Genomic DNA, 6460 nt, shown 5'->3' on the forward strand with positions numbered 1-6460 from the left:
CTCACATTTGAAGGGCAATTTCTAAACTGCGACTGTGCCTTCATTGTTAATATTGCAGAGACGTACTATGTATCAAAATGTAGGTCTGGGTCTTGTGATTCTCACAATATAAAGCTCTTCGCTGTAGGATTTATAGTTTTTAAAATACGACCGTTTGAAGATGGCAACTGCCAAAACACTCTGACCTGTCCCAGGCTGCAGCAGCAAGTGATGTCATAGATAAAGCCTTTTACACACCTGCTAATGTTTTTATAAATGTATGTTTTAATGTAACTGTGCAACAACGTTGCAATTAAATGTGCTATATAAATGATAACAGTTACTCCGCCCACTCCAGTTGTAGACTACTGGTGGAGGCAAGAACACTTCACACAATTTCCCCAGAAATTGTAGCTTTTCTAGTTATTAAGTGTTCTTGCATAGCAAGACCACTTACTGTTATCTCACATATATATTATTATTATTATTATTATAGCCAAATTTGCCACCCTAACTCCTCCCACAGTTTTTACACTACATAGACAAAAATTTACCAAAACGTGCAGATTGTTCCCGATCGGATTGCTATTACTTTGTGGAACGTTTCACTGAATGGTTCACGGAATATCGTCGTTCTTGTGGCGAAATTTGTCCCATAGGAATGAATGGCAAAGCTAGAGTGGGAGCTGGCAAAAGCTGAAAAATCAGGACATGATTTCTAAACTGCCACCACTCCCTCATTTTCAGGCCCACCTACACAAATCTTATATCAAAACGTTCAGCTATCCCTGCTGCCACTAAAAATGTCCACAGCTAAGCCATAGTCCTTATAGTTTTCACAATATGGCCATATGTTTGCAACCCACGCAGTCCATTGACATTCATTGAAACTCCACTCTGCAAAGCTCACATTTGAAGGGCACTTTCTAAACTGCGACTGTGCCTTCATTGTTAATATCTCAGAGACATACTATACATCAAAATGTAGGCCTGGGTCTTGTGATTCTCGAAGTATAAAGCTCTTCACTGTAGGATTTATAGTTTTTAAGATACGACCGTTTGAAGATGGCAACCGCAAAAATACTCTGACCTGTGCAAGGCTGCAGCAGCAAGTGATGTCATAGACAAAGCCTTTTACACCTGCTAATGTTTTTATAACTGTATGGTTTAATGTAACTGTGCAACAACATTGCAATTAAATGTGCTATATAAATGATAACAGTTACTCCGCCCACTCCAGTTGTAGACTAATGGTGGCGGCAAGAACACTTCACACAATTTCCCCAGAAATTGTACCTTTTCTAGTTATTATTATTATTATTATAGCCAAATTTGCCACCCTAACTCCTCCCACAGTTTTTACACTACATAGACAAAAATATACCAAAACGTGCAGATTGTTCCCGATCGGATTGCTATTACTTTGTGGAACGTTTCGCCGAATGGTTCTCGGAATATCGTCGTTCTTGTGGCGAAATTTGTCCCATAGGAATGAATGGCAAAGCTAGAGTGGGAGCTGGCAAAAGCTGAAAAATCAGGACATGATTTCTAAACTGCCACCACTCCCTCATTTTCAGGCCCACCTACACAAATCTTATATCAAAACGTTCAGCTATCCCTGCTGCCACTAAAAATGTCAACAGCTAAGCCATAGTCCTGATTATTTTCGCAATATGACCATTTGTTTGCAACTCACGCCTTCCATTGACATTCATTGAAACTCCACTCTGCAAAGCTCACATTTGAAGGGCTCTTTCTAAACTGCGACTGTGCCTTCATTGTTAATATCTCAGAGACATACTATACATCAAAATGTAGGTCTGGGTCTTGTGATTCTCACAATATAAAGCTCTTCGCTGTAGGATTTATAGTTTTTAAAATACGACCGTTTGAAGATGGCAACTGCCAAAACACTCTGACCTGTCCCAGGCTGCAGCAGCAAGTGATGTCATAGATAAAGCCTTTTACACACCTGCTAATGTTTTTATAAATGTATGTTTTAATGTAACTGTGCAACAACGTTGCAATTAAATGTGCTATATAAATGATAACAGTTACTCCGCCCACTCCAGTTGTAGACTACTGGTGGAGGCAAGAACACTTCACACAATTTCCCCAGAAATTGTAGCTTTTCTAGTTATTAAGTGTTCTTGCATAGCAAGACCACTTACTGTTATCTCACATATATATTATTATTATTATTATTATAGCCAAATTTGCCACCCTAACTCCTCCCACAGTTTTTACACTACATAGACAAAAATTTACCAAAACGTGCAGATTGTTCCCGATCGGATTGCTATTACTTTGTGGAACGTTTCACTGAATGGTTCACGGAATATCGTCGTTCTTGTGGCGAAATTTGTCCCATAGGAATGAATGGCAAAGCTAGAGTGGGAGCTGGCAAAAGCTGAAAAATCAGGACATGATTTCTAAACTGCCACCACTCCCTCATTTTAAGGCCCACCTACACAAATCTTATATCAAAACGTTCAGCTATCCCTGCTGACACTAAAAATGTCCACAGCTAAGCCATAGTCCTTATAGTTTTCACAATATGGCCATATGTTTGCAACATACGCAGTCCATTGACATTCATTGAAACTCCACTCTGCAAAGCTCACATTTGAAGGGCACTTTCTAAACTGCGACTGTGCCTTCATTGTTAATATCTCAGAGACATACTATACATCAAAATGTAGGCCTGGGTCTTGTGATTCTCGAAGTATAAAGCTCTTCACTGTAGGATTTATAGTTTTTAAGATACGACCGTTTGAAGATGGCAACCGCAAAAATACTCTGACCTGTGCAAGGCTGCAGCAGCAAGTGATGTCATAGACAAAGCCTTTTACACCTGCTAATGTTTTTATAACTGTATGGTTTAATGTAACTGTGCAACAACATTGCAATTAAATGTGCTATATAAATGATAACAGTTACTCCGCCCACTCCAGTTGTAGACTAATGGTGGCGGCAAGAACACTTCACACAATTTCCCCAGAAATTGTACCTTTTCTAGTTATTATTATTATTATTATAGCCAAATTTGCCACCCTAACTCCTCCTACAGTTTTTACACTACATAGACTAAAATATACCAAAACGTGCAGATTGTTCCCGATCGGATTGCAATTACTTTGTGGAACGTTTCGCCGAATGGTTCTCGGAATATCGTCGTTCTTGTGGCGAAATTTGTCCCATAGGAATGAATGGCAAAGCTAGAGTGGGAGCTGGCAAAAGCTGAAAAATCAGGACATGATTTCTAAACTGCCACCACTCCCTCATTTTCAGGCCCACCTACACAAATCTTATATCAAAACGTTCAGCTATCCCTGCTGACACTAAAAATGTCCACAGCTAAGCCATAGTCCTTATAGTTTTCACAATATGGCCATATGTTTGCAACTCACGCAGTCCATTGACATTCATTGAAACTCCACTCTGCAAAGCTCACATTTGAAGGGCACTTTCTAAACTGCGACTGTGCCTTCATTGTTAATATCTCAGAGACATACTATACATCAAAATGTAGGCCTGGGTCTTGTGATTCTCGAAGTATAAAGCTCTTCACTGTAGGATTTCTAGTTTTTAAGATACGACCGTTTGAAGATGGCAACCGCAAAAATACTCTGACCTGTGCAAGGCTGCAGCAGCAAGTGATGTCATAGACAAAGCCTTTTACACCTGCTAATGTTTTTATAACTGTATGGTTTAATGTAACTGTGCAACAACATTGCAATTAAATGTGCTATATAAATGATAACAGTTACTCCGCCCACTCCAGTTGTAGACTAATGGTGGCGGCAAGAACACTTCACACAATTTCCCCAGAAATTGTACCTTTTCTAGTTATTATTATTATAGCCAAATTTGCCACCCTAACTCCTCCCACAGTTTTTACACTACATAGACAAAAATATACCAAAACGTGCAGATTGTTCCCGATCGGATTGCTATTACTTTGTGGAACGTTTCGCCGAATGGTTCTCGGAATATCGTCGTTCTTGTGGCGAAATTTGTCCCATAGGAATGAATGGCAAAGCTAGAGTGGGAGCTGGAAAAAGCTGAAAAATCAGGACATGATTTCTAAACTGCCACCACTCCCTCATTTTCAGGCCCACCTACACAAATCTTATATCAAAACGTTCAGCTATCCCTGCTGCCACTAAAAATGTCAACAGCTAAGCCATAGTCCTGATAGTTTTCGCAATATGACCATTTGTTTGCAACTCACGCCTTCCATTGACATTCATTGAAACTCCACTCTGCAAAGCTCACATTTGAAGGGCTCTTTCTAAACTGCGACTGTGCCTTCATTGTTAATATCTCAGTGCCTTCATTGTTAATATCTATACATCAAAATGTAGGTCTGGGTCTTGTGATTCTCACAATATAAAGCTCTTCACTGTAGGAATTATAGTTTTTAAAATACGACCGTTTGAAGATGGCAACCGCCAAAATACTCTGACTTGTGCCAGTCTGCAGCAGCAAGTGATGTCATAGAGAAAGCCTTTTCTACACCTTCTAATGTTTTTATAAATGTATGGTTTAATGTAACTGTGCAACAACATTGCAATTAAATGTGCTATATAAATGATAACAGTTACTCCGCCCACTCCAGTTGTAGACTACAGGTGGAGGCAAGAACACTTCACACAATTTCCCCAGAAATTGTAGCTTTTCTAGTTATTAAGTGTTCTTGCATAGCAAGACCACTTAATGTTATCTCACATATATATTATTATTATTATTATTATTATTATTATAGCCAAATTTGCCACCCTAACTCCTCCCACAGTTTTTACACTACATAGACAAAAATATACCAAAACGTGCAGATTGTTCCCGATCGGATTGCTATTACTTTGTGGAACGTTTCGCCGAATGGTTCACGGAATATCGTCGTTCTTGTGGCGAAATTTGTCCCATAGGAATGAATGGCAAAGCTAGAGTGGGAGCTGGCAAAAGCTGAAAAATCAGGACATGATTTCTAAACTGCCACCACGCCCTCATTTTCAGGCCCACCTACACAAATCTTATATCAAAACGTTCAGCTATCCCTGCTGCCACTAGAAATGTCCACGGCTAAGCCATAGTCCTGATAGTTTTCACAATATGACCATTTGTTTGCAACTCACGCCTTCCATTGACATTCATTGAAACTCCACTCTGCAAAGCTCACATTTGAAGGGCAATTTTAAACTGCGACTGTGCCTTCATTGTTAATATTCCAGAGACATACTATACATCAAAATGTAGGTCTGGGTCTTGTGATTCTCACAATATAAAGCTCTTCACTGTAGGATTTATAGTTTTTTAAATATGACCGTTTGAAGATGGCAACCGCCAAAATACTCTGACCTGTGCAAGGCTGCAGCAGCAAGTGATGTCATAGACAAAGCCTTTTACACCTGCTAATTTTTTACAACTGTATGTTTTAATGTAACTGTGAAGCACTTTGGGCAACAACATTGCAATTAAATGTGCTATATAAATAAATACTAACAGTTACTCCGCCCACTTAGTTGTAGACTACTGATGGAGGCAAGAACACTTCACACAATTTCCCCAGAAATTGTAGCTTTTCTAGTTAAGTGTTCTTGCATAGCAAGACCACTTAATGTTATCTCACATATATATTATTATTAAGTGTTCTTGCATAGCAAGACCACTTAATGTTATCTCACATATATATTATTATTATTATTATTCTTATTATAGCCAAATTTGCCACCCTAACTCCTCCCACAGTTTTTACACTACATAGACAAAAATTTACCAAAACGTGCAGATTGTTCCCGATCGCGTTGCTATTACTTTGTGGAACATTTCGCTGAATGGTTCTCGGAATATCGTCGTTCTTGTGGCGAAATTTGTCCCATAGGAATGAATGGCAAAGCTAGAGTGGGAGCTGGCAAAAGCTGAAAAATCAGGACATGATTTCTAAACTGCCACTACTCCCTCATTTTCAAGCCCACCTACACAAATCTTATATCAAAACGTTCAGCTATCCCTGCTGCCACAAAAAATGTCCACGGCTAAGCCATAGTCCTGATTGTTTTCACAATATGACCATTTGTTTGCAACTCACGCAGTCCATTGACATTCATTGAAACGCCACTCTGCAAAGCTCACATTTGAAGGGCAATTTCTAAACTGCGACTGTGCCTTCCTTGTTAATATCTCAGAGACATACTATACATCAAAATGTAGGTCTGGGTCTTGTGATTCTCACAATATAAAGCTCTTCACTGTAGGATTTATAGTTTTTTAAAATACGACCGTTTGAAGATGGCAACCGCAAAAATACTCTGACCTGTGCAAGGCTGCAGCAGCAAGTGATGTCATAGACAGGGCCATTTGCACCTGCTAATGTTTTTATAACTGTATGTTTTAATGTTACTGTGAAGCACTTTGGGCAACAACGTTGCAATTTAATGTGCTATATAAATAAATAATAACAGTTACTCCGCCCACTCCA

The sequence above is a fragment of the Pelobates fuscus genome, chromosome 8 (genome assembly GCF_036172605.1).
Source record: "Pelobates fuscus isolate aPelFus1 chromosome 8, aPelFus1.pri, whole genome shotgun sequence".
In the NCBI taxonomy this organism is placed as follows: domain Eukaryota; kingdom Metazoa; phylum Chordata; class Amphibia; order Anura; family Pelobatidae; genus Pelobates; species Pelobates fuscus.